The following is a 21611-nucleotide window of genomic DNA, read 5'->3' on the forward strand; positions in this document are numbered from 1 at the left end:
GCGCCCTCTGCTGTCAGGCAAGAGCAGAAACCATTAAAAGCTTACAGCAACTGGTATTCCCAGGCGGTCTCCCATCGAAGTACTAACCAGGCCCGCCCCTGCTAAGCTTCCGAGATCAAACGAGATCGGGTGTTTTCAGGGTAGTATGGCCGTAAGCTGCCAGGTCAACTGAAAAGATCCTATTTGAAGGCGACGCAGGCCAAACTAGACTCCAGCAGAAAGTGTCAAACAGCACCCTCTGCTGTCAGGCAAGAGCAGAAACCATAAAAAGCTTACAGCACCTGGTATTCCCAGGCGGTCTCCCATCCAAGTACTAACCAGGCCCGCCCCTGCATTGCTTCCGAGATCGGACATTTTCAGGTTAGTATGGCCGTAAGCTGCCAGGTCAACTGAAAAGATCCTATTTGAAGGCGACGCAGGCCAAACTAGACTCCAGCAAAAAGTGTCAAACAGCGCCCTCTGCTGTCAGGCAAGAGCAGAAACCATAAAAAGCTTACAGCACCTGGTATTCCCAGGCGATCTCCCATCCAAGTACTAACCAGGCCCGCCCCTGCATTGCTTCCGAGATCGGACATTTTCAGGGTAGTATGGCCGTAAGCTGCCAGGTCAACTGAAAAGATCCTATTTGAAGGCGACGCAGGCCAAACTAGACTCCAGCAAAAAGTGTCAAACAGCGCCCTCTGCTGTCAGGCAAGAGCAGAAAACATAAAAAGCTTACTCCACCTGGTATTCCCAGGCGGCCTCCCATCCAAGTACTAACCAGGCCCGCCCCTGCTTAGCTTCCAAGATCGGACGAGATCGGGCGTTTTCAGGGTAGTATGGCCGTAAGCTGCCAGGTGAACTGAAAAGATCCGATTTGAAGGCGACGCAAGCCAAACTAGACTCCAGCAAAAAGTGTCAAGCAGCGCCCTCTGCTGTCAGGCAAGAGCAGAAACCATAAAAAGCTTACAGCACCTGGTATTCCCAGGGGGTCTCCCATTCAAGTAGTAACCAGGCCCACCCCTGCTTAGCTTCCGATATCGGACGAGATCGGGTGTTTTCAGGGTAGTATGGCCGTAAGCTGCCAGGTCAACTGAAAAGATCCTATTTGAAGGCGACACAGGCCAAACTAGACTCCAGCAAAAAGTGTCAAACAGCGCCCTCTGCTGTCAGGCAAGAGCAGAAACCATTAAAAGCTTACAGCACCTGGTATTCCCAGGCGGTCTCCCATCCAAGTACTAACCAGGCCCGCCAATGCATTGCTTCCGAGATCGGACATTTTCAGGGTAGTATGGCCTTAAGCTGCCAGGTCAACTGAAAAGATCCTATTTGAAGGCGACGCAGGCCAAACTAGACTCCAGCAAAAAGTGTCAAACAGCGCCCTCTTCTGTCAGGCAAGAGCAGAAACCATAAAAAGCTTACTCCACCTGGTATTCCCAGGCGGCCTCCCATCCAAGTACTAACCAGGCCCGCCCCTGCTTAGCTTCCAAGATCGGACGAGATCGGGCGTTTTCAGGGCAGTATGGCCGTAAGCTGCCAGGTGAACTGAAAAGATCCTATTTGAAGGCGACGCAGGCCAAACTAGACTCCAGCAAAAAGTGTCAAACAGCGCCCTCTGCTGTCAGGCAAGAGCAGAAACCATTAAAAGCTTACAGCACCTGGTATTCCCAGGCGGTCTCCCATTCAAGTAGTAACCAGGCCCGCCCCTGCTTAGCTTCCGAGATCGGACGAGATCGGGCTTTTTCAGGGTAGTATGGCCGTAAGCTGCCAGGTCAACTGAAAAGATCCTATTTGAAGGCGACACAGGCCAAACTAGACTCCAGCAAAAAGTGTCAAACAGCGCCCTCTGCTGTCAGGCAAGAGCAGAAACCATTAAAAGCTTACAGCACCTGGTATTCCCAGGCGGTCTCCCATCCAAGTACTAACCAGGCCCGCCAATGCATTGCTTCCGAGATCGGACATTTTCAGGGTAGTATGGCCTTAAGCTGCCAGGTCAACTGAAAAGATCCTATTTGAAGGCGACGCAGGCCAAACTAGACTCCAGCAAAAAGTGTCAAACAGCGCCCTCTTCTGTCAGGCAAGAGCAGAAACCATAAAAAGCTTACAGCAACTGGTATTCCCAGGCGGTCTCCCATCGAAGTACTAACCAGGCCCGCCCCTGCTAAGCTTCCGAGATCAAACGAGATCGGGTGTTTTCAGGGTAGTATGGCCGTAAGCTGCCAGGTCAACTGAAAAGATCCTATTTGAAGGCGACGCAGGCCAAACTAGACTCCAGCAGAAAGTGTCAAACAGCGCCCTCTGCTGTCAGGCAAGAGCAGAAACCATAAAAAGCTTACAGCACCTGGTATTCCCAGGCGGTCTCCCATCCAAGTACTAACCAGGCCCGCCCCTGCATTGCTTCCGAGATCGGACATTTTCAGGTTAGTATGGCCGTAAGCTGCCAGGTCAACTGAAAAGATCCTATTTGAAGGCGACGCAGGCCAAACTAGACTCCAGCAAAAAGTGTCAAACAGCGCCCTCTGCTGTCAGGCAAGAGCAGAAACCATAAAAAGCTTACAGCACCTGGTATTCCCAGGCGATCTCCCATCCAAGTACTAACCAGGCCCGCCCCTGCATTGCTTCCGAGATCGGACATTTTCAGGGTAGTATGGCCGTAAGCTGCCAGGTCAACTGAAAAGATCCTATTTGAAGGCGACGCAGGCCAAACTAGACTCCAGCAAAAAGTGTCAAACAGCGCCCTCTGCTGTCAGGCAAGAGCAGAAAACATAAAAAGCTTACTCCACCTGGTATTCCCAGGCGGTCTCCCATCTAAGTACTAACCAGGCCCGCCCCTGCTTAGCTTCCAAGATCGGACGAGATCGGGCGTTTTCAGGGTAGTATGGCCGTAAGCTGCCAGGTGAACTGAAAAGATCCGATTTGAAGGCGACGCAAGCCAAACTAGACTCCAGCAAAAAGTGTCAAGCAGCGCCCTCTGCTGTCAGGCAAGAGCAGAAACCATAAAAAGCTTACAGCACCTGGTATTCCCAGGGGGTCTCCCATTCAAGTAGTAACCAGGCCCGCCCCTGCTTAGCTTCCGATATCGGACGAGATCGGGTGTTTTCAGGGTAGTATGGCCGTAAGCTGCCAGGTCAACTGAAAAGATCCTATTTGAAGGCGACACAGGCCAAACTAGACTCCAGCAAAAAGTGTCAAACAGCGCCCTCTGCTGTCAGGCAAGAGCAGAAACCATAAAAAGCTTACAGCACCTGGTATTCCCAGGCGGTCTCCCATCCAAGTACTAACCAGGCCCGCCCCTGCTAAGCTTCCGAGATCAGACGAGATCGGGCTTTTTCAGGGTAGTATGGCCATAAGCTGCCAGGTCAACTGAAAAGATCCTATTTGAAGGCGACACAGGCCAAACTAGACTCCAGCAAAAAGTGTCAAACAGTGCCCTCTTCTGTCAGGCAAGAGCAGAAACCATAAAAAGCTTACAGCACCTGGTATTCCCAGGCGATCTCCCATCCAAGTACTAACCAGGCCCGCCCCTGCATTGCTTCCGAGATCGGACATTTTCAGGGTAGTATGGCCATAAGCTGCCAGGTCAACTGAAAAGATCCTATTTGAAGGCGACGCAGGCCAAACTAGACTCCAGCAAAAAGTGTCAAACAGCGCCCTCTGCTTTCAGGCAAGAGCAGAAACCATTAAAAGCTTACAGCACCTGGTATTCCCAGGCGGTCTCCCATCCAAGTACTAACCAGGCCCGCCCCTGCTTCGCTTCCGAGATCGGACGAGATTAGGCGTTTTCAGGGTAAGATGGCCGTAAGCTGCCTGGTCGACTGAAAAGATCCTATTTGAAGGCGACGCAGGCCAAAGTAGACTCCAGCAAAAAGTGTCAAACAGCGCCCTCTGCTGTCAGGCAAGAGCAGAAACCATTAAAAGCTTACAGCACCTGGTATTCCCAGGCGGTCTCCCATCCAAGTACTCACCAGGCCCGTCCCTGCTTAGCTTCCGAGATCGGACGAGATCGGGCGTTTCCAGGGTAGTATGGCCGTAAGCTGCTAGGACAACTGAAAAGATCCTATTTGAAGGCGACGCAGGCCAAACTAGACTCCAGCAAAAAGTGTCAAACAGCGCCCTCTGCTGTCAGGCAAGAGCAGAAACCATAAAAAGCTTACAGCACATGGTATTCCCAGGCGGTCTCCCATCCAAGTACTAACCAGGCCTGCCCCTTCTTAACTTCCGAGATCGGGCATTTTCAGGGTAGTATGGCCGTAAGCTGCCAGGTCAACTGAAAAGATCCTATTTGAAGGTGACGCAGGCCAAACTAGACTCCAGCAAAAAGTGTCAACCAGCGCCCTCTGCTGTCAGGCAAGAGCAGAAACCATAAAAAGCTTACAGCACCTGGTATTCCCAGGCGGTCTCCCATCCAAGTACTAACCAGGCCCGCCCCTGCTTAGCTTCCGAGATCAGACGAGATCGGGCGTTTTTAGGGTAGTATGGACGTAAGCTGCCAGGTCAACTGAAAAGATCCTATTTGAAGGCCACGCAGGCCAAACTAGACTCCAGCAAAAAGTGTCAAACAGCGCCCTCTGCTGTCAGGCAAGAGCAGAAACCATTAAAAGCTTACAGCACCTGGTATTCCCAGGCGGTCTCCCATCCAAGTACTAACCAGGCCCGCCAATGCATTGCTTCCGAGATCGGACATTTTCAGGGTAGTATGGCCTTAAGCTGCCAGGTCAACTGAAAAGATCCTATTTGAAGGCGACGCAGGCCAAACTAGACTCCAGCAAAAAGTGTCAAACAGCGCCCTCTTCTGTCAGGCAAGAGCAGAAACCATAAAAAGCTTACAGCAACTGGTATTCCCAGGCGGTCTCCCATCGAAGTACTAACCAGGCCCGCCCCTGCTAAGCTTCCGAGATCAAACGAGATCGGGTGTTTTCAGGGTAGTATGGCCGTAAGCTGCCAGGTCAACTGAAAAGATCCTATTTGAAGGCGACGCAGGCCAAACTAGACTCCAGCAGAAAGTGTCAAACAGCGCCCTCTGCTGTCAGGCAAGAGCAGAAACCATAAAAAGCTTACAGCACCTGGTATTCCCAGGCGGTCTCCCATCCAAGTACTAACCAGGCCCGCCCCTGCATTGCTTCCGAGATCAGACATTTTCAGGTTAGTATGGCCGTAAGCTGCCAGGTCAACTGAAAAGATCCTATTTGAAGGCGACGCAGGCCAAACTAGACTCCAGCAAAAAGTGTCAAACAGCGCCCTCTGCTGTCAGGCAAGAGCAGAAACCATAAAAAGCTTACAGCACCTGGTATTCCCAGGCGATCTCCCATCCAAGTACTAACCAGGCCCGCCCCTGCATTGCTTCCGAGATCGGACATTTTCAGGGTAGTATGGCCGTAAGCTGCCAGGTCAACTGAAAAGATCCTATTTGAAGGCGACGCAGGCCAAACTAGACTCCAGCAAAAAGTGTCAAACAGCGCCCTCTGCTGTCAGGCAAGAGCAGAAAACATAAAAAGCTTACTCCACCTGGTATTCCCAGGCGGCCTCCCATCCAAGTACTAACCAGGCCCGCCCCTGCTTAGCTTCCAAGATCGGACGAGATCGGGCGTTTTCAGGGTAGTATGGCCGTAAGCTGCCAGGTGAACTGAAAAGATCCGATTTGAAGGCGACGCAAGCCAAACTAGACTCCAGCAAAAAGTGTCAAGCAGCGCCCTCTGCTGTCAGGCAAGAGCAGAAACCATAAAAAGCTTACAGCACCTGGTATTCCCAGGGGGTCTCCCATTCAAGTAGTAACCAGGCCCGCCCCTGCTTAGCTTCCGATATCGGACGAGATCGGGTGTTTTCAGGGTAGTATGGCCGTAAGCTGCCAGGTCAACTGAAAAGATCCTATTTGAAGGCGACACAGGCCAAACTAGACTCCAGCAAAAAGTGTCAAACAGCGCCCTCTGCTGTCAGGCAAGAGCAGAAACCATTAAAAGCTTACAGCACCTGGTATTCCCAGGCGGTCTCCCATCCAAGTACTAACCAGGCCCGCCAATGCATTGCTTCCGAGATCGGACATTTTCAGGGTAGTATGGCCTTAAGCTGCCAGGTCAACTGAAAAGATCCTATTTGAAGGCGACGCAGGCCAAACTAGACTCCAGCAAAAAGTGTCAAACAGCGCCCTCTTCTGTCAGGCAAGAGCAGAAACCATAAAAAGCTTACTCCACCTGGTATTCCCAGGCGGCCTCCCATCCAAGTACTAACCAGGCCCGCCCCTGCTTAGCTTCCAAGATCGGACGAGATCGGGCGTTTTCAGGGCAGTATGGCCGTAAGCTGCCAGGTGAACTGAAAAGATCCTATTTGAAGGCGACGCAGGCCAAACTAGACTCCAGCAAAAAGTGTCAAACAGCGCCCTCTGCTGTCAGGCAAGAGCAGAAACCATTAAAAGCTTACAGCACCTGGTATTCCCAGGCGGTCTCCCATCCAAGTACTAACAGGCCCGCCAATGCATTGCTTCCGAGATCGGACATTTTCAGGGTAGTATGGCCTTAAGCTGCCAGGTCAACTGAAAAGATCCTATTTGAAGGCGACGCAGGCCAAACTAGACTCCAGCAAAAAGTGTCAAACAGCGCCCTCTTCTGTCAGGCAAGAGCAGAAACCATAAAAAGCTTACAGCACCTGGTATTCCCAGGGGGTCTCCCATTCAAGTAGTACCCAGGCCCGCCCCTGCTTAGCTTCCGATATCGGACGAGATCGGGTGTTTTCAGGGTAGTATGGCCGTAAGCTGCCAGGTCAACTGAAAAGATCCTATTTGAAGGCGACACAGGCCAAACTAGACTCCAGCAAAAAGTTCAAACAGCGCCCTCTGCTGTCAGGCAAGAGCAGAAACCATAAAAAGCTTACAGCACCTGGTATTCCCAGGCGGTCTCCCATCCAAGTACTAACCAGGCCCGCCCCTGCTAAGCTTCCGAGATCAAACGAGATCGGGCTTTTTCAGGGTAGTATGGCCGTAAGCTGCCAGGTCAACTGAAAAGATCCTATTTGAAGGCGACACAGGCCAAACTAGACTCCAGCAAAAAGTGTCAAACAGTGCCCTCTTCTGTCAGGCAAGAGCAGAAACCATAAAAAGCTTACAGCACCTGGTATTCCCAGGCGATCTCCCATCCAAGTACTAACCAGGCCCGCCCCTGCATTGCTTCCGAGATCGGACATTTTCAGGGTAGTATGGCCGTAAGCTGCCAGGTCAACTGAAAAGATCCTATTTGAAGGCGACGCAGGCCAAACTAGACTCCAGCAAAAAGTGTCAAACAGCGCCCTCTGCTGTCAGGCAAGAGCAGAAAACATAAAAAGCTTACTCCACCTGGTATTCCCAGGCGGCCTCCCATCCAAGTACTAACCAGGCCCGCCCCTGTTTAGCTTCCAAGATCGGACGAGATCGGGCGTTTTCAGGGTAGTATGGCCGTAAGCTGCCAGGTGAACTGAAAAGATCCGATTTGAAGGCGACGCAAGCCAAACTAGACTCCAGCAAAAAGTGTCAAGCAGCGCCCTCTGCTGTCAGGCAAGAGCAGAAACCATAAAAAGCTTACAGCACCTGGTATTCCCAGGGGGTCTCCCATTCAAGTAGTAACCAGGCCCGCCCCTGCTTAGCTTCCGATATCGGACGAGATCGGGTGTTTTCAGGGTAGTATGGCCGTAAGCTGCCAGGTCAACTGAAAAGATCCTATTTGAAGGCGACACAGGCCAAACTAGACTCCAGCAAAAAGTGTCAAACAGCGCCCTCTGCTGTCAGGCAAGAGCAGAAACCATTAAAAGCTTACAGCACCTGGTATTCCCAGGCGGTCTCCCATCCAAGTACTAACCAGGCCCGCCAATGCATTGCTTCCGAGATCGGACATTTTCAGGGTAGTATGGCCTTAAGCTGCCAGGTCAACTGAAAAGATCCTATTTGAAGGCGACGCAGGCCAAACTAGACTCCAGCAAAAAGTGTCAAACAGCGCCCTCTTCTGTCAGGCAAGAGCAGAAACCATAAAAAGCTTACTCCACCTGGTATTCCCAGGCGGCCTCCCATCCAAGTACTAACCAGGCCCGCCCCTGCTTAGCTTCCAAGATCGGACGAGATCGGGCGTTTTCAGGGCAGTATGGCCGTAAGCTGCCAGGTGAACTGAAAAGATCCTATTTGAAGGCGACGCAGGCCAAACTAGACTCCAGCAAAAAGTGTCAAACAGCGCCCTCTGCTGTCAGGCAAGAGCAGAAACCATTAAAAGCTTACAGCACCTGGTATTCCCAGGCGGTCTCCCATTCAAGTAGTAACCAGGCCCGCCCCTGCTTAGCTTCCGAGATCGGACGAGATCGGGCTTTTTCAGGGTAGTATGGCCGTAAGCTGCCAGGTCAACTGAAAAGATCCTATTTGAAGGCGACACAGGCCAAACTAGACTCCAGCAAAAAGTAACAAACAGCGCCCTCTGCTGTCAGGCAAGAGCAGAAACCATTAAAAGCTTACAGCACCTGGTATTCCCAGGCGGTCTCCCATCCAAGTACTAACCAGGCCCGCCAATGCATTGCTTCCGAGATCGGACATTTTCAGGGTAGTATGGCCTTAAGCTGCCAGGTCAACTGAAAAGATCCAATTTGAAGGCGACGCAGGCCAAACTAGACTCCAGCAAAAAGTGTCAAACAGCGCCCTCTTCTGTCAGGCAAGAGCAGAAACCATAAAAAGCTTACAGCAACTGGTATTCCCAGGCGGTCTCCCATCGAAGTACTAACCAGGCCCGCCCCTGCTAAGCTTCCGAGATCAAACGAGATCGGGTGTTTTCAGGGTAGTATGGCCGTAAGCTGCCAGGTCAACTGAAAAGATCCTATTTGAAGGCGACACAGGCCAAACTAGACTCCAGCAAAAAGTTCAAACAGCGCCCTCTGCTGTCAGGCAAGAGCAGAAACCATAAAAAGCTTACAGCACCTGGTATTCCCAGGCGGTCTCCCATCCAAGTACTAACCAGGCCCGCCCCTGCTAAGCTTCCGAGATCAGACGAGATCGGGTGTTTTCAGGGTAGTATGGCCGTAAGCTGCCAGGTCAACTGAAAAGATCCTATTTGAAGGCGACACAGGCCAAACTAGACTCCAGCAAAAAGTGTCAAACAGTGCCCTCTTCTGTCAGGCAAGAGCAGAAACCATAAAAAGCTTACAGCACCTGGTATTCCCAGGCGATCTCCCATCCAAGTACTAACCAGGCCCGCCCCTGCATTGCTTCCGAGATCGGACATTTTCAGGGTAGTATGGCCATAAGCTGCCAGGTCAACTGAAAAGATCCTATTTGAAGGCGACGCAGGCCAAACTAGACTCCAGCAAAAAGTGTCAAACAGCGCCCTCTGCTGTCAGGCAAGAGCAGAAACCATTAAAAGCTTACAGCACCTGGTATTCCCAGGCGGTCTCCCATCCAAGTACTAACCAGGCCCGCCCCTGCTTCGCTTTCGAGATCGGACGAGATTAGGCGTTTTCAGGGTAAGATGGCCGTAAGCTGCCAGGTCAACTGAAAAGATCCTATTTGAAGGCGACGCAGGCCAAAGTAGACTCCAGCAAAAAGTGTCAAACAGCGCCCTCTGCTGTCAGGCAAGAGCAGAAACCATTAAAAGCTTACAGCACCTGGTATTCCCAGGCGGTCTCCCATTCAAGTACTCACCAGGCCCGTCCCTGCTTAGCTTCCGAGATCGGACGAGATCGGGCGTTTTCAGGGTAGTATGGCCGTAAGCTGCCAGGTCAACTGAAAAGATCCTATTTGAAGGCGACGCAGGCCAAACAAGACTCCAGCAAAAAGTGTCAAACAGCGCCCTCTGCTGTCAGGCAAGAGCAGAAACCATAAAAAGCTTACAGCACCTGGTATTCCCAGGCTGTCTCGCATCCAAGGCCCGCCCCTGCTTAGCTTCCGAGATCGGAAGAGATCGGCGTTTTCAGGGTAGTATGGCCGTAAGCTGCCAGGTCAACTGAAAAGATCCTATTTGAAGGCGACGCAGGCCAAACTAGACTCCAGCAAAAAGTGTCAAACAGCGCCCTCTGCTGTCAGGCAAGAGCAGAAACCATAAAAAGCTTACAGCACCTGGTATTCCCAGGCGGTCTCCCATCCAAGTACTAACCAGGCCCGCCCTTGCTTAGCTTCTGAGATCAGACGAGATCGGGCATTTTCAGGGTAGTATGGCCGTAAGCTGCCAGGTCAACTGAAAAGATCCTATTTGAAGGCGACGCAGGCCAAACTAGACTCCAGCAAAAAGTGTCAAACAGCGCCCTCTGCTGTCAGGCAAGAGCAGAAACCATAAAAAGCTTACAGCACCTGGTATTCCCAGGCGGTCTCCCATCCAAGTACTAACCAGGCCCGCCCCTTCGTAACTTCCGAGATCGGGCGTTTTCAGGGTAGTATGGCCGTAAGCTGCCAGGTCAACTGAAAAGATCCTATTTGAAGGCGACGCAGGCCAAACTAGACTCCAGCAAAAAGTGTCAAACAGCGCCCTCTGCTGTCAGGCAAGAGCGAAACCATAAAAAGCTTTCAGCACCTGGTATTCCCAGGCGGTCTCCCATCCAAGTACTAACCAGGCCCGCCCCTGCTTAGCTTCCAAGATCGGACAAGATCGGGCGTTTTCAGGGTAGTATGGCCGTAAGCTGCCAGGTCAACTGAAAAGATCCTATTTGAAAGCGACGCAGGCCAAACTAGACTCCAGCAAAAAGTGTCAAACAGCGCCCTCTGCTGTCAGGCAAGAGCAGAAACCATCAAAAGCTTACAGCACCTGGTATTCCCAGGCGGTCTCCCATCAAAGTACTAACCAGGCCCGCCCCTGCATTGCTTCTGAGATCGGACATTTTCAGGGTAGTATGGCCGTAAGCTGCCAGGTCAACTGAAAAGATCCTATTTGAAGGCGACGCAGGCCAAACTAGACTCCAGCAAAAAGTGTCAAACAGCGCCCTCTGCTGTCAGGCAAGAGCAGAAACCATAAAAAGCTTACAGCACCTGGTATTCCCAGGCGGTCTCCCATCCAAGTACTAACCAGGCCCGCCCCTGCTTAGCTTCCGAGATCAGACGAGATCGGGCGTTTTCAGGGTAGTATGGCCGTAAGCTGACAGGTCAACTGAAAAGATCCTATTTGAAGGCGACGCAGGCCAAACTAGACTCCAGCAAACAGTCTCAAACAGCGCCCTCTGCTGTCAGGCAAGAGCAGAAAACATAAAAAGCTTACTCCACCTGGTATTCCCAGGCGGCCTCCCATCCAAGTACTAACCAGGCCCGCCCCTGCTTAGCTTCCAAGATCGGACGAGATCGGGCGTTTTCAGGGTAGTATGGCCGTAAGCTGCCAGGTGAACTGAAAAGATCCGATTTGAAGGCGACGCAAGCCAAACTAGACTCCAGCAAAAAGTGTCAAGCAGCGCCCTCTGCTGTCAGGCAAGAGCAGAAACCATAAAAAGCTTACAGCACCTGGTATTCCCAGGGGGTCTCCCATTCAAGTAGTAACCAGGCCCGCCCCTGCTTAGCTTCCGAGATCGGACGAGATCGGGTGTTTTCAGGGTAGTATGGCCGTAAGCTGCCAGGTCAACTGAAAAGATCCTATTTGAAGGCGACACAGGCCAAACTAGACTCCAGCAAAAAGTTCAAACAGCGCCCTCTGCTGTCAGGCAAGAGCAGAAACCATAAAAAGCTTACAGCACCTGGTATTCCCAGGCGGTCTCCCATCCAAGTACTAACCAGACCTGCCCCTTCTTAACTTCCGAGATCTGGTGTTTTCAGGGTAGTATGGCCGTAAGCTGCCAGGTCAACTGAAAAGATCCTATTTGAAGGCGACGCAGGCCAAACTAGACTCCAGCAAAAAGTGTCAAACAGCGCCCTCTGCTGTCAGGCAAGAGCAGAAACCATAAAAAGCTTACAGCACCTGGTATTCCCAGGCGGTCTCCCATCCAAGTACTAACCAGGCCCGCCCCTGCTTAGCTTCCGAGATCAGACGAGATCGGGCGTTTTTAGGGTAGTATGGCCGTAAGCTGCCAGGTCAACTGAAAAGATCCTATTTGAAGGCGACGCAGGCCAAACTAGACTCCAGCAAAAAGTGTCAAACAGCGCCCTCTGCTGTCAGGCAAGAGCAGAAACCATTAAAAGATTACAGCACCTGGTATTCCCAGGCGGTCTCCCATTCAAGTACTCACCAGGCCCGTCCCTGCTTAGCTTCCGAGGTCGGACGAGATCGGCGTTTTCAGGGTAGTATGGCCGTAAGCTGCCAGGTCAACTGAAAAGATCCTATTTGAAGGCGACGCAGGCCAAACTAGACTCCAGCAAATAGTGTCAAAGAGCGCCCTCTGCTGTCAGGCAAGAGCAGAAACCATAAAAAGCTTACAGCACCTGGTATTCCCAGGCGGTCTCCCATCCAAGTACTAACCAGGCCCGCCCCTGCTTCGCTTCCGAGATCGGACGAGATCAGGCGTTTTCAGGGTAGTATGGCCGTAAGCTGCCAGGTCAACTGAAAAGATCCTATTTGAAGGCGACGCAGGCCAAACTAGACTCCAGCAAAAAGTGTCAAACAGCGCCCTCTGCTGTCAGGCAAGAGCAGAAACCATAAAAAGCTTACAGTACCTGGTATTCCCAGGTGGTCTCCCATCCAAGTACTAACCAGGCCCGCCCCTGCTTAGCTTCCGAGATCAGACGAGATCGGGTGTTTTCAGAGTAGTATGGCCGTAAGCTGCCAGGTCAATTGAAAAGATCCTATTTGAAGGCGACGCAGGCCAAACTAGACTCCAGCAAAAAGTGTCAAACAGCACCCTCTGCTGTCAGGCAAGAGCAGAAACCATAAAAAGCTTACAGCACCTGGTATTCCCAGGCGGTCTCCCATCCAAGTACTAACCAGGCCCGCCCCTTCTTAACTTCCGAGATTGGGCGTTTTCAGGGTAGTATGGCCGTAAGCTGCCATGTCAACTGAAAAGATCCTATTTGAAGGCGACGCAGGCTAAACTAGACTCCAGCAAAAAGTGTCAAACAGCGCCCTCTACTGTCAGGCAAGAGCAGAAACCATAAAAATCTTACAACACCTGGTATTCCCAGGCGGTCTCCCATCCAAGTACTAACCAAGCCCGCCCCTGCTTAGCTTCCGAGATCAGATCTCGTCTGATCTTCTTTTTGTCACTTGCCCTTCAAGAACGAATTGACGTTGCATCCACAGCTGACATGATTGTTGTGGATCCCATTACGCCAGAAGGTGCTTGAATCCAAAGAGTATGACATTGTGATGTGTTGTCATTCAGCCCCACTTTGCAGAGGCTCATCCCCGTGACAGCTGATTTTTTTTTCTCTTACAGTGTGTCTCCACGTGGCATTGGTGGTTCAGTGGTAGAATTCTCACTTGCCAAGCGGGGGCCACGCGTATGTTGTTGACATTTTATGCCAGCCAATCAGGATGCAACACAGACGTCAGACAAGCAAAGAGACTCGCCTGCCACGCGGACATGATTATCATTACCATTCCCATCTATCAGGGATGGCAACTGAATTAGGAATCAATGCCAGAAACCTGCCACAGGATTTCAGATAATGTTTTGATGCAGACTGGCCATGATGCCTCTGATTAATTAAATTAATTAATCATTCATTCATTCATTTTCTACCGCTTTTTCCTCACGAGGGTCGTGGGGGATGCTGGAGCCTATCCCAGCTGTCTTCCGGTCGCTGGTCGCCAGCCAATCACAGGGCACATATAGACCAACAACCATTCACACTCACATTCATACCTATGGACAATTTGGAGTCATCAATTAACCTAGCATGTTTTTGGAATGTGGGAGGAAACCGGAGTACCCGGAGAAAACCCACGCATGCACAGGGAGAACATGCAAACTCCACAGAGAGATGGCCGAGGGTGGAATTGAACCCTGGTCTCCTTGCTGTGAGGTCTGCGCACTAACCACTAGACCGCTGTGCCATTAATTAATCAATTAAAATGAATTAAACCATTACCTGTGAGAGGTAAGGTACACCATTGCACTAAACATTGATAGAATAGTTAGTAATGGAGTTAGTAGTGAACAACTAACAATGCTTGTGGGGATTTTTTTTGGTTTTGGACATCTTTCAGATAAATAAGCATGCAAACTGACCCGGGAACATCATGGCTGTTCCTGACAAATGAACATAACGGGAGGGTTAAGATGACTACACTTCCAAAGTTCTCAGCTATGACTGAACCTCTCGCTCCTTTGTTCCCTGAGAAACTAGGTTGGCTGTGGAATTGATCAAACATCAAGAAGACCACATCAATTAAAAAAATTTAAAAGTGATATCTTGGCCAAAAAAGGCCCGGTTAGCTTCAGTCGGGAGAGCATGAGACTCTTAATCTCAGGGTCGTGGGTTCGAGCCCCACATTGGGCGGTTCAGGTCTTTTGGTGATACAGACCTGGTAGACCCAAATGAGTAGTGAGGGTGTGCTGGGAACGTCTGGCAGAGTCTCCCGTTCGTCGAGTCTTCAACTCTCACCTCTGGCAGAGCTTCACCTGCATCCCGGGGGAGGACCGGGATATGGAGTCCGAATGGGCCATATTCCGTGCCTCCATTGCTGAGGCGGCTGACCGGAGCTGCGGCCGCAAGGCGGTCGGTGCCTGTCGTGGTGGCAGGCCGCGAACCCGATGGTGGACACCAGAGGTCAGGGCCGCCGTCAAGCTGAAGAAGGAGTCCTATCAAGCATTGATGGCTTGTGGGACTCCGAAAGCAGCTGACAGGTACTGTCAGGCCAAACGGTTCGCGGCTTCGGCGCTTGTCCAGGCAAAAACTCGGGTGTGGGAGGAATTCGGTGAGGCCATGGAGCACAACTTTCGGTCGGCCTCGAAGGGGTTCTGGCAAACCGTCCGGCGCCTCTGAAAAGGGAAGCAGTGCCCAGTCCACACTGTTTACAGTGGAGACGGGGCCTGCTGACCTCGACTGGGGATTTGTTTTGGTGAAGTAGGTGCAGACACATCGATTAAAAAATGAAAATACAAAATATACAGAATGCAGTATAAATATATGTTTTTTGTTTGTTATTCCAGAAGTGCAGTCTGATTGTTTTTCCCAAAAGTCCAAACTGAGCGTTAATTTAACGCATATAGAGTGTCAAAGTGGCAGGGTGAGGCAGAGGTGGGGTGTGAACAGTGTCAGGGGGGGGGGGGTTCTGGGCCTTGTTGATGAGGCTGACAGCAGACGGGAAGAAACTGTTCTTGTGGCGTGAGGTTTTGGTCCTGATGGACCGCAGCCTCCTCTCAAAGAGACTGTGTCCGGGGTAAAAAAAAAAAAAACAACTAGCAAAACAGCCTCAAGGTCCAAAAGTGTTAAGGCAGTCCCATTGTCAAGTTCCCTTTGGGTTTCATACAATCCCCACTTGAAGGGGATGAGCCATCTACCCAGAGGTGTAGGAAGCGTATTCACTCAATAAATAAGCGGCTTGTCCTGTTTAGCATCTTTCATTTTCACTTGCAATTTAGAGTGCAGTTTGCCACTTGAAATTAGGTGAAAAACCTTTCAATAAAAAAAAAGAAAGAAACACATTTAAATTCTGTGCAAAGTCACAAATCCATGCCTCACAAATTACTGCAAAAGAGAATAAGCAAATTAGGCTTTACTATAATACCAGGTAAGCATGATTCAGGTATGAATTTCCACCACTTCCCATATATTTATTGCTGTTTTTAATTATATATTATATTTTAATGTGTTCTTAAATTATTAATACACATGAATTAATTCTTAATTTTAACTGCGATTGTACACAAGAAAAATTTGCACAATATAACTCAGCCATGCTTTCTCTTAATTGCCCTTAGCATTAAATAAAATTAAATAAAATTCAGTTAGCTTTCAAATCACATTTCCAAACCAAAGTGAAATAAACGTACTTAATACATACGCAACAATATAAGCTAACTATTTACACCCGTCACAATTTCAACCACATTAAATCAAGTTAACCACTATACCAACAAGCGTTTAACACATCAGTGCACGTGAGCATTAAACAAGCCACACACTAGACGCCGTGGCTAAGCTATCGTTAGCACCGATTCTTCACACTGAAACAGTTTGGCGTCTTACCGGCTGCCTCTCTGGTGTTTGTAGATGCTCTGATTTTTATGGCGACTTACAAATGATAGTGAAACAGTCTCTGCCTGGTGCCGCTGTTTGCTTGATTGCTTCACCTGCGCTGGTGTGCGCCACTTATTCCGGTCGGGCCACGATTGATGTCACGAAGGTTCCTCCTCCCATTTTGTTGATGTGTCTAAATCTCAAGTTTGACTTGACACCCATAGTGTCCCCACATCATGCCATGTGTCTATTTGCCTTAAGACATGAGTAAATTAGCTTAAATGCTAACATGCTAATGGTCATCATGTTAGCACCAAGCAAGAGAGTCCTTTTTCAGTCGGGTCTAAAAGTGGGGGCAATGTGAAGCTGTGTCTGTGCCACCTACTATGTTGCTGTGTCCCTGGTCCAGTGTGTTCCCATCTTGGGTTGGAATGTCCCCATGCTGGTAACGGGTGGGGAATACAGTCCGTTGATGAGGATAAGCAGGATGGATTTCAGTGGTTAAAGTCTCCAGCTACCATGAAAATGGTCATGGGCCACAAGCCTGTTCTGAATTCCCCTTTGGCCAATCGACACCACATCAACTCAGCAGCATTCCTCGTTAGTATAGTGGACAGTATCTCCGCCTGTCATGTGGAAGACCGGGGTTCAATTCCCCGACGGGGAGTTCCTCTTTTGTATGTCACAATGTCACGTTGAACCTCGAGTCGGGTTGCGGTTGCAACAACCAGTCCGGTTAAACAAACCCTTCTCATTAGAACAAAACCTTTCTTAATCTTCTTCTCAAGGTGTTCAGGTGTCTTGTACAATCTGACGGTCTTTTGCTACCAAATCATTCCAGTCGTGGATAACGGAGCTGACCAGGAAAATGCCAGCTGTGGGATTTTAACCAGAGCCTCCTGAGCGTAAGGAACCTTAATCTGGCGCCTTCGATCACTCATCCACCCAACCTAAAACGGTGCCCTGATCAGGAAAAAAAAAACTGTGACCTTGTGAGGTTCACTGACAACAGAGGACACTCAAAAGGAGCCGCACGATGTTGATAAGGGAGGTCTGAATTTAATTGATTTAGTCTTGAAGAAACAGGCACTGAGACTAACGTGCTCAGAAAATTTCTGGATCCAGATTGTCGGGCTCCCTGGAAGGAGTTTTTCCTGAAGGATCTGGGTGTATTAAATAATTTTGGTGTATTTAATCTTTGTCTGTTGCCCCCCAGCCCAGTGCTCGGGGTCTTCCCGAACTTTGTAAGGGAAGCCTTACAGGCGTGGGCCGCTTTGAGGCCTTTTGCTGTGGCAGTACCTGGTTCATGGATTGATTTGTGTAAAATGCCTCTCCGATTCAATCCAGACCTCCTCTCTTCTCCCTCCAAAGAGAGGACAAAGATGATGGGAGAGTCAATGGAGAGAGCTGGGTGAACAGTTGTAAAGGATATTTTTTCACCTTTTGTTATGTCGAGAGTGGTGTTTAGAAGAAAATCAGTTTTGGTGTTGTTAAACTCATTTAAAGAGCACCTGTTCAGATGGTGGGGCACCCTGCTAACAGGTGGCAAACCTCCTGATGTGGGCTTCGCCCCCCTTGATTGACCCTGAAAACATCCGATCTCAGAAGCTAAGCAGGGGCGGGCCTGGTTAGTACATGGATGGAATACAAGGACAATACAAGGGAATACAAGGGCAACAGGACAATCCCTTGGTACTTCATGGAAACGATGTGAGGTGCCTGGCTTTTAACGAGAAGTGGAAAGACTTGTGTAGCCCCTCACACAAACCATGTGTCTTCCTCCCATGCACATGTTGCCAGCTGATCCTTGACATCAGCAAAATTTTGGTTCTAGGACAATGGGGTCACCTGGCCCCATTGGTCTTTTCCAAGCAGTCACGGTGGCCGAGAGGTTAAGGCGTTGGACTCGAAATCCAATGGGGTTTCCCCGCACAGGTTGGAATCCTGTCTGTGACGCTTTGGCTGGGCATTTGTTGCCGCCATGCTGTTTACCTTGTGGTGGAGTACTGTTGGTTATGAGGGCTGGGGTGTTGTCCTTTCGCGGCCCGCGTTCTCTACAATGGTGGTCTAAATTTTGGGTAGAGGATAATGGGGTCCACTGTCCCCATTGATCTGCTTCTTGCAGTCTCGGTGACCGAGAGGTTTGTTGCCACTCTGCTTTGACATGCTGTTTTCTTTACCTCTCCCCGGTCTTTCAGCGGCCTTGTCAAGGGTGTTTCACAGGTGGGTGGGTGGTGTGATGTTGGATATGGGGGCCAGTGGGTTGTCGCCATTTTGTTGTTCCTGGAGCACATAAAGAAGAGTGGCCAGGACGGGGGGTCGAACCCATGACCTTGGCGTTATTAGCACCACACGCTGACCAACTGAGCTAACCCTAACCCTAACCCTAACCCTAACCCTAACCCTAACCCTAACCCTAACCCTAACCCTAACCCTAACCCTAACCCTAACCCTAACCCTAACCCTAACACTTTGCAGACCTAATGCTGTGAACATTTGCGCGAACTCAAGGTCTGGTCCTCCATCCTGTTTGTGTCTGATTGTAACATGATATGCATCAGGATTCTGTATGTCACCTCCCAACAGCACTTGTCTGGTCTTAATATGTAATTGGCTGTGTTGTCGTGATCGATGTTGATGAAATCAAGAGAACAAAGTCACCCCTTTACAAACTATTTGCCAACTCACAATGTAAACAGCAATTGTGCTGAAAACTGGGATTGAACCAGGGACCATTAGATAGTCAGTCCAACGCTCTCCCAACTGAGCAATTTCAGCTGCAAAGGGGTTTCTCTGCTTTTTCAGTCTGGGCTAAAAGTGGGGGTAGGGTGAAGCTGTGTCTGTGCCATGCACTATGTTGCTGTGTACCTGGTCCAGTGTGTTCTCATTTTGGGTTGGAATGTCCCCATGCTGGTGAAGGGTGGTGATTACAGTCCGTTGATGAGGATAAGCGGTACAGTGGAGTTCACTGGTTGAAGTCGCCAGGTACCATCAAATGGTAATGGGCCACGAGGGTGTTCTGAATTCCCCTTTGGCAGAATTGGCTAAATGGCCGTACATAAAGCACCATACTTGGAGCCTGTGGTCAATGTCAACAGTTGGGCTAATTCAGTTCCGTTGAGACGGTGATTATGTACCAAGTCAGTTACATATGTCAGTCAGGATTTGGTCGAGGTTGTTGTATGATTTTGGCATGGATAAGGCTATGTATCTAAATTTAGGAGGAGTCCATGGTCTGTAAACATACTGAAGTACTCCCCCTGCTGTTGCGGAACTTGCGGGACCTTGCAAATTTCCCCACTGAGGGACGAATAAAGGCATATCTTATCTTCTACCATAGGGTAGGCTTTTGGCAAGAAGTAGGATTCTTAATCCTACTTCTTGCCATTCTTAATGCTTTCCCAAGTTCCAACATTTCCTTGGGAGCGAGTTTGATAACCTTGGGGTGGGGACATGATGTGCCAACGGGGTTGGGAGGATTCTAGAATTTTGGTTTGAGTGTGTCATTTAATTGAGTCAAGTCAAATGTTCCCCAAGAGAGGGTGGACATGGGTGTCTGTTCAGAGGCAGTTGCAGAGTGATCATAAATCCTAAATTCATCATCATAAATTGGAAATGTCGGGTACAAAGATGTGGCCTGAGTCGGAGTTTGTAGAACTACTGATGACTGAAAGTCTCGCTCCTTCTGTTCCCTGAGAAACAAGGTTGTCTGTGGAATTGATCAAACATCAAGGTGGCCACATCGATAAAAAAGAAAAACAAAAAATTATATCTGCAGCTGAAAAAGGCCTGTTTGGCTCAGTTGGTAGCGCATGAGACTCTTACTCTCAGGGTCTTGGGTTCGAGCCCCACATTGGGCAGTTCAACTCTTTTGTTGATACATCTGAAAGATGTCTTTCCTGTGGAAAATTGTTCAAAATGCAGAAAACATTTTATTCGAAATACAAAAAAACAAACCCCCTTCTTGTATGACCACAATTCCTAACTTGGTTGGCTGTGAAATTAACTAGGGACCTTTTGCGTGTTCGGCAAACGTGACAACCACGACACTATGGAAACCTGAAGGAAGGGATTTTTAAGGGGACAGGCGAAGTCACAAAGCAGTTGCCAAACAATGAAACACGACGATGTGTCCAAAGTGGGGGCAGATTGACAATTGTCCAAATTGGCAAATATTTCTCAATTTTTTATCAATAAAGTAAATTTGATTAGAGATCAGATGATAGATGTTGACGGTTGACTGTCAGATTATATTATAAAGAACAAGACAATGTAGGATAAACTGCGTAGTTTTCAATTTAAGAGGGTAAGTGTAGATGAGGTAGGAAAACAGTTGCATTCCATTAAAAGCGATGAGCCATGTGGTATTTATAATTTGGTTGGGAGGTTACTGAGGGCGGCAGCAAAGTTGATTCAGGAGCCCATATGCCATATCTTCAATTTATTTATTGAGAATGGTGTTTACCCACAGTCCCGGAAGATCGCAAAGGTGCGAGGTCGAAAAGGTTTACTTATACAAGTTATTCCTTGTGTGCTGTTGTAGTCTCTGTCACGCAATTGGTCAGCGCGTTTGGTTGCTAACTGAGAGGTTGGTGGTTCGAGCCCACCGAGGGACTCTCAATTCACACGTGTTGGACTTTGGACTCCCTCCCTTGTATGAACATTTTTCCCCATTGGCGAACTGTTTTTGTGTTGGTGCCAGATGCACAGCTGGCGCTGTGGCTAAGCTGGTCAAAGTGCCTGTCTCGTACTGTACCTTCAATTATACAGAATTATTGAGAATGGCGTTTACCCACAGTCCTGGAAGATCGCAATGTTGCTTGGTCGAAAGGGGTTACTTAAACACGTTATTCCTTGTGTGCACGGTCATCTCCTTGGCCTTCTCGGTTTTGAGGATGAAGGTGCAGAAATCTTCTGGCATACTGTACTTGACCACAGAAGGAGGATAAAGGAAGCAGGTTTAACATTTCAGGGAAGGGGCCTACCTTCACCGCCTGAACAGGGACTTGAACCCTGGACCCTCAGATTAAAAGTCTGATGCTCTACCAACTGAGCTATCCAGGCCTTTGTTGACTCAGGACAACTCACAACGTAAAATCTTCTGGCATACTGTACTTGACCTTGCAGAGAGGAGAGCTTCTTCTCTGGCTCTCAACAAAGGCGTTCGCATCTTCCCCCTCTCCTCCCTATCCCTTATCTTCCCATCTTCTTTTGCGTTCATCAAAGAGTAAAGCTGGTGTCCTGGTTTGCAATGCCTTGATTGTTACACCAGAAGGTGCGAGTCCCATCCAAAACAAAGGGCATGCTGGAAGCATAGCATGCGTTAGTATGTGAACAGAAGTCGGCAGGGTGTAAGTCTCTGTGGCGCAATCGGTCAGCGCGCTCGGCTGTTATCCGGGAGGCTGGTGGTTCGAGCCCACCCAGGGACGTTCTCAGGGTGCATCAGTGTCACTGTTCATTCGTGTTTGCACTCCACTCTTGCACTTGTGTGGTTCCCAATTGGCAAACTGTGTGTCAATGACTTTTCAAAAGCACATTAAAGCTTCCATGGTCCAACACATTTGATCAGAAGTTAGGTTGATCAAGTCGCAGATTTCAGTTTGTT

At 49.5% G+C, this 21611-nt stretch overlaps 39 non-coding genes and 16 pseudogenes across 39 annotated transcripts; 4 read left to right on the forward strand and 51 right to left on the reverse strand.

The window, feature by feature from the left end:
* Nucleotides 1-38: 38 nt before the first annotated feature.
* Nucleotides 39-157, reverse strand: LOC144895669 (5S ribosomal RNA). Its single transcript, XR_013626173.1, has one exon. It is a non-coding gene; the product is annotated as a 5S ribosomal RNA (ribosomal RNA).
* Nucleotides 158-269: 112 nt separating this feature from the next.
* Nucleotides 270-378, reverse strand: LOC144896776 (5S ribosomal RNA; annotated as a pseudogene).
* A 112-nt stretch (nt 379-490) lies between these two features.
* Nucleotides 491-599, reverse strand: LOC144896696 (5S ribosomal RNA; annotated as a pseudogene).
* Nucleotides 600-711: 112 nt separating this feature from the next.
* On the reverse strand, nt 712-830 carry LOC144895822 (5S ribosomal RNA). Its single transcript, XR_013626330.1, has one exon. It is a non-coding gene; the product is annotated as a 5S ribosomal RNA (ribosomal RNA).
* Nucleotides 831-942: 112 nt separating this feature from the next.
* LOC144895300 (5S ribosomal RNA) lies at nt 943-1061 on the reverse strand. The gene has a single exon (XR_013625796.1). It is a non-coding gene; the product is annotated as a 5S ribosomal RNA (ribosomal RNA).
* Nucleotides 1062-1394: 333 nt separating this feature from the next.
* Nucleotides 1395-1513, reverse strand: LOC144895840 (5S ribosomal RNA). Its single transcript, XR_013626346.1, has one exon. It is a non-coding gene; the product is annotated as a 5S ribosomal RNA (ribosomal RNA).
* Nucleotides 1514-1625: 112 nt separating this feature from the next.
* On the reverse strand, nt 1626-1744 carry LOC144895511 (5S ribosomal RNA). Its single transcript, XR_013626014.1, has one exon. It is a non-coding gene; the product is annotated as a 5S ribosomal RNA (ribosomal RNA).
* A 333-nt stretch (nt 1745-2077) lies between these two features.
* LOC144895670 (5S ribosomal RNA) lies at nt 2078-2196 on the reverse strand. Its single transcript, XR_013626174.1, has one exon. It is a non-coding gene; the product is annotated as a 5S ribosomal RNA (ribosomal RNA).
* Nucleotides 2197-2308: 112 nt separating this feature from the next.
* LOC144896777 (5S ribosomal RNA) lies at nt 2309-2417 on the reverse strand (annotated as a pseudogene).
* A 112-nt stretch (nt 2418-2529) lies between these two features.
* LOC144896697 (5S ribosomal RNA) lies at nt 2530-2638 on the reverse strand (annotated as a pseudogene).
* A 112-nt stretch (nt 2639-2750) lies between these two features.
* On the reverse strand, nt 2751-2869 carry LOC144895756 (5S ribosomal RNA). Its single transcript, XR_013626264.1, has one exon. It is a non-coding gene; the product is annotated as a 5S ribosomal RNA (ribosomal RNA).
* A 112-nt stretch (nt 2870-2981) lies between these two features.
* Nucleotides 2982-3100, reverse strand: LOC144895382 (5S ribosomal RNA). The gene has a single exon (XR_013625881.1). It is a non-coding gene; the product is annotated as a 5S ribosomal RNA (ribosomal RNA).
* A 112-nt stretch (nt 3101-3212) lies between these two features.
* Nucleotides 3213-3331, reverse strand: LOC144895649 (5S ribosomal RNA). Its single transcript, XR_013626153.1, has one exon. It is a non-coding gene; the product is annotated as a 5S ribosomal RNA (ribosomal RNA).
* Nucleotides 3332-3443: 112 nt separating this feature from the next.
* LOC144896791 (5S ribosomal RNA) lies at nt 3444-3552 on the reverse strand (annotated as a pseudogene).
* A 112-nt stretch (nt 3553-3664) lies between these two features.
* Nucleotides 3665-3783, reverse strand: LOC144895877 (5S ribosomal RNA). The gene has a single exon (XR_013626385.1). It is a non-coding gene; the product is annotated as a 5S ribosomal RNA (ribosomal RNA).
* Nucleotides 3784-3895: 112 nt separating this feature from the next.
* LOC144895927 (5S ribosomal RNA) lies at nt 3896-4014 on the reverse strand. Its single transcript, XR_013626393.1, has one exon. It is a non-coding gene; the product is annotated as a 5S ribosomal RNA (ribosomal RNA).
* A 112-nt stretch (nt 4015-4126) lies between these two features.
* On the reverse strand, nt 4127-4235 carry LOC144896386 (5S ribosomal RNA; annotated as a pseudogene).
* Nucleotides 4236-4347: 112 nt separating this feature from the next.
* LOC144895406 (5S ribosomal RNA) lies at nt 4348-4466 on the reverse strand. Its single transcript, XR_013625905.1, has one exon. It is a non-coding gene; the product is annotated as a 5S ribosomal RNA (ribosomal RNA).
* Nucleotides 4467-4799: 333 nt separating this feature from the next.
* Nucleotides 4800-4918, reverse strand: LOC144895671 (5S ribosomal RNA). Its single transcript, XR_013626176.1, has one exon. It is a non-coding gene; the product is annotated as a 5S ribosomal RNA (ribosomal RNA).
* A 112-nt stretch (nt 4919-5030) lies between these two features.
* Nucleotides 5031-5139, reverse strand: LOC144896855 (5S ribosomal RNA; annotated as a pseudogene).
* Nucleotides 5140-5251: 112 nt separating this feature from the next.
* Nucleotides 5252-5360, reverse strand: LOC144896698 (5S ribosomal RNA; annotated as a pseudogene).
* A 112-nt stretch (nt 5361-5472) lies between these two features.
* On the reverse strand, nt 5473-5591 carry LOC144895824 (5S ribosomal RNA). Its single transcript, XR_013626332.1, has one exon. It is a non-coding gene; the product is annotated as a 5S ribosomal RNA (ribosomal RNA).
* A 112-nt stretch (nt 5592-5703) lies between these two features.
* Nucleotides 5704-5822, reverse strand: LOC144895383 (5S ribosomal RNA). The gene has a single exon (XR_013625882.1). It is a non-coding gene; the product is annotated as a 5S ribosomal RNA (ribosomal RNA).
* A 333-nt stretch (nt 5823-6155) lies between these two features.
* On the reverse strand, nt 6156-6274 carry LOC144895841 (5S ribosomal RNA). Its single transcript, XR_013626347.1, has one exon. It is a non-coding gene; the product is annotated as a 5S ribosomal RNA (ribosomal RNA).
* Nucleotides 6275-6606: 332 nt separating this feature from the next.
* LOC144895307 (5S ribosomal RNA) lies at nt 6607-6725 on the reverse strand. The gene has a single exon (XR_013625803.1). It is a non-coding gene; the product is annotated as a 5S ribosomal RNA (ribosomal RNA).
* A 111-nt stretch (nt 6726-6836) lies between these two features.
* On the reverse strand, nt 6837-6955 carry LOC144895612 (5S ribosomal RNA). Its single transcript, XR_013626116.1, has one exon. It is a non-coding gene; the product is annotated as a 5S ribosomal RNA (ribosomal RNA).
* Nucleotides 6956-7067: 112 nt separating this feature from the next.
* Nucleotides 7068-7176, reverse strand: LOC144896699 (5S ribosomal RNA; annotated as a pseudogene).
* Nucleotides 7177-7288: 112 nt separating this feature from the next.
* Nucleotides 7289-7407, reverse strand: LOC144895887 (5S ribosomal RNA; annotated as a pseudogene).
* A 112-nt stretch (nt 7408-7519) lies between these two features.
* LOC144895384 (5S ribosomal RNA) lies at nt 7520-7638 on the reverse strand. Its single transcript, XR_013625883.1, has one exon. It is a non-coding gene; the product is annotated as a 5S ribosomal RNA (ribosomal RNA).
* A 333-nt stretch (nt 7639-7971) lies between these two features.
* LOC144895842 (5S ribosomal RNA) lies at nt 7972-8090 on the reverse strand. Its single transcript, XR_013626348.1, has one exon. It is a non-coding gene; the product is annotated as a 5S ribosomal RNA (ribosomal RNA).
* A 112-nt stretch (nt 8091-8202) lies between these two features.
* Nucleotides 8203-8321, reverse strand: LOC144895512 (5S ribosomal RNA). The gene has a single exon (XR_013626015.1). It is a non-coding gene; the product is annotated as a 5S ribosomal RNA (ribosomal RNA).
* A 333-nt stretch (nt 8322-8654) lies between these two features.
* On the reverse strand, nt 8655-8773 carry LOC144895672 (5S ribosomal RNA). The gene has a single exon (XR_013626177.1). It is a non-coding gene; the product is annotated as a 5S ribosomal RNA (ribosomal RNA).
* Nucleotides 8774-8884: 111 nt separating this feature from the next.
* On the reverse strand, nt 8885-9003 carry LOC144897047 (5S ribosomal RNA). Its single transcript, XR_013626617.1, has one exon. It is a non-coding gene; the product is annotated as a 5S ribosomal RNA (ribosomal RNA).
* A 112-nt stretch (nt 9004-9115) lies between these two features.
* On the reverse strand, nt 9116-9224 carry LOC144896792 (5S ribosomal RNA; annotated as a pseudogene).
* Nucleotides 9225-9336: 112 nt separating this feature from the next.
* On the reverse strand, nt 9337-9455 carry LOC144895960 (5S ribosomal RNA; annotated as a pseudogene).
* A 112-nt stretch (nt 9456-9567) lies between these two features.
* Nucleotides 9568-9686, reverse strand: LOC144896769 (5S ribosomal RNA). The gene has a single exon (XR_013626480.1). It is a non-coding gene; the product is annotated as a 5S ribosomal RNA (ribosomal RNA).
* A 332-nt stretch (nt 9687-10018) lies between these two features.
* On the reverse strand, nt 10019-10137 carry LOC144895608 (5S ribosomal RNA). Its single transcript, XR_013626112.1, has one exon. It is a non-coding gene; the product is annotated as a 5S ribosomal RNA (ribosomal RNA).
* Nucleotides 10138-10249: 112 nt separating this feature from the next.
* On the reverse strand, nt 10250-10358 carry LOC144896330 (5S ribosomal RNA; annotated as a pseudogene).
* A 111-nt stretch (nt 10359-10469) lies between these two features.
* On the reverse strand, nt 10470-10588 carry LOC144895667 (5S ribosomal RNA). The gene has a single exon (XR_013626171.1). It is a non-coding gene; the product is annotated as a 5S ribosomal RNA (ribosomal RNA).
* A 112-nt stretch (nt 10589-10700) lies between these two features.
* On the reverse strand, nt 10701-10809 carry LOC144896815 (5S ribosomal RNA; annotated as a pseudogene).
* Nucleotides 10810-10921: 112 nt separating this feature from the next.
* LOC144895463 (5S ribosomal RNA) lies at nt 10922-11040 on the reverse strand. The gene has a single exon (XR_013625966.1). It is a non-coding gene; the product is annotated as a 5S ribosomal RNA (ribosomal RNA).
* Nucleotides 11041-11152: 112 nt separating this feature from the next.
* LOC144895825 (5S ribosomal RNA) lies at nt 11153-11271 on the reverse strand. The gene has a single exon (XR_013626333.1). It is a non-coding gene; the product is annotated as a 5S ribosomal RNA (ribosomal RNA).
* Nucleotides 11272-11383: 112 nt separating this feature from the next.
* Nucleotides 11384-11502, reverse strand: LOC144897069 (5S ribosomal RNA). Its single transcript, XR_013626639.1, has one exon. It is a non-coding gene; the product is annotated as a 5S ribosomal RNA (ribosomal RNA).
* A 111-nt stretch (nt 11503-11613) lies between these two features.
* Nucleotides 11614-11722, reverse strand: LOC144896305 (5S ribosomal RNA; annotated as a pseudogene).
* Nucleotides 11723-11834: 112 nt separating this feature from the next.
* Nucleotides 11835-11953, reverse strand: LOC144897088 (5S ribosomal RNA). Its single transcript, XR_013626658.1, has one exon. It is a non-coding gene; the product is annotated as a 5S ribosomal RNA (ribosomal RNA).
* A 112-nt stretch (nt 11954-12065) lies between these two features.
* On the reverse strand, nt 12066-12183 carry LOC144895791 (5S ribosomal RNA). The gene has a single exon (XR_013626299.1). It is a non-coding gene; the product is annotated as a 5S ribosomal RNA (ribosomal RNA).
* A 112-nt stretch (nt 12184-12295) lies between these two features.
* Nucleotides 12296-12414, reverse strand: LOC144897126 (5S ribosomal RNA). Its single transcript, XR_013626696.1, has one exon. It is a non-coding gene; the product is annotated as a 5S ribosomal RNA (ribosomal RNA).
* A 112-nt stretch (nt 12415-12526) lies between these two features.
* Nucleotides 12527-12645, reverse strand: LOC144896607 (5S ribosomal RNA). Its single transcript, XR_013626462.1, has one exon. It is a non-coding gene; the product is annotated as a 5S ribosomal RNA (ribosomal RNA).
* Nucleotides 12646-12757: 112 nt separating this feature from the next.
* On the reverse strand, nt 12758-12866 carry LOC144896345 (5S ribosomal RNA; annotated as a pseudogene).
* Nucleotides 12867-14249: 1383 nt separating this feature from the next.
* trnak-cuu (transfer RNA lysine (anticodon CUU)) lies at nt 14250-14323 on the forward strand. The gene has a single exon. It is a non-coding gene; the product is annotated as a tRNA-Lys (tRNA).
* Nucleotides 14324-16601: 2278 nt separating this feature from the next.
* On the forward strand, nt 16602-16673 carry trnad-guc (transfer RNA aspartic acid (anticodon GUC)). The gene has a single exon. It is a non-coding gene; the product is annotated as a tRNA-Asp (tRNA).
* A 1207-nt stretch (nt 16674-17880) lies between these two features.
* Nucleotides 17881-17962, forward strand: trnas-cga (transfer RNA serine (anticodon CGA)). The gene has a single exon. It is a non-coding gene; the product is annotated as a tRNA-Ser (tRNA).
* A 749-nt stretch (nt 17963-18711) lies between these two features.
* trnav-gac (transfer RNA valine (anticodon GAC)) lies at nt 18712-18784 on the reverse strand. The gene has a single exon. It is a non-coding gene; the product is annotated as a tRNA-Val (tRNA).
* A 2213-nt stretch (nt 18785-20997) lies between these two features.
* Nucleotides 20998-21070, reverse strand: trnak-uuu (transfer RNA lysine (anticodon UUU)). Its single transcript has one exon. It is a non-coding gene; the product is annotated as a tRNA-Lys (tRNA).
* A 291-nt stretch (nt 21071-21361) lies between these two features.
* On the forward strand, nt 21362-21435 carry trnan-guu (transfer RNA asparagine (anticodon GUU)). Its single transcript has one exon. It is a non-coding gene; the product is annotated as a tRNA-Asn (tRNA).
* The last annotated feature ends 176 nt before the right edge of the window (nt 21436-21611 follow it).

Source organism: Doryrhamphus excisus, unplaced genomic scaffold (genome assembly GCF_037039965.1).
Source record: "Doryrhamphus excisus strain RoL-2023G ecotype Guam unplaced genomic scaffold, RoL_Dexc_Guam_v1.1 HiC_scaffold_24, whole genome shotgun sequence".
Classification (NCBI taxonomy): domain Eukaryota; kingdom Metazoa; phylum Chordata; class Actinopteri; order Syngnathiformes; family Syngnathidae; genus Doryrhamphus; species Doryrhamphus excisus.